Source organism: Buceros rhinoceros, unplaced genomic scaffold (genome assembly GCF_000710305.1).
Source record: "Buceros rhinoceros silvestris isolate BGI_N320 unplaced genomic scaffold, ASM71030v1 scaffold15989, whole genome shotgun sequence".
NCBI lineage: Eukaryota > Metazoa > Chordata > Aves > Bucerotiformes > Bucerotidae > Buceros > Buceros rhinoceros.
Genome location: NW_010429885.1, coordinates 49,262 through 49,807, shown reverse-complemented (window position 1 = coordinate 49,807; position 546 = coordinate 49,262).

Genomic DNA, 546 nt, shown 5'->3' with positions numbered 1-546 from the left:
AGCCCAGGGTAATGCTGCCTCTGCGGGTGCTCGCGTCTCCCCCAGCCCATGTGCATGTAACGCTGCGCCTCTGCCTCCCCTGCCCCCCGTGTGCCTCCCCACCCCGGCGGGGCTGTCGCTGTCTTTGTTTCTCTGTTTGCTTGCGGGTTTGGAGCTATGCGTGGCGAGTGCATTGTGGGTTTGCCTGGGAGCGTGGTATCTGCGCTGGCTTATTGTGGGGTTTCTGTGTTCCTGGCTTGCTGGGTTTGCTTAGTGGTTTGGCTTCGTTTGTTTCATCTCCTTCTCTCTGTTTTGGGGATCTCTGTGTTTGTTCTTTCCTGTGAGTTTGCAGGTTACTCCATTATTTCTTCACATCATTTCTCTAACAGATTTCCCCAGATTTTTTGGGGGAAAGTTCTGCTTTCCCCCACATCATAAATCTTTCCTCCAAAATAATCAACAGTACATTAACTTCAACAATTCTAGGCTGGTTGAGAGCATAACCCAAACTCTTCTGTGGGGAAGGGATGCGCTCCCCCCCCCCCCCCCCGTAGACTACCACCCACC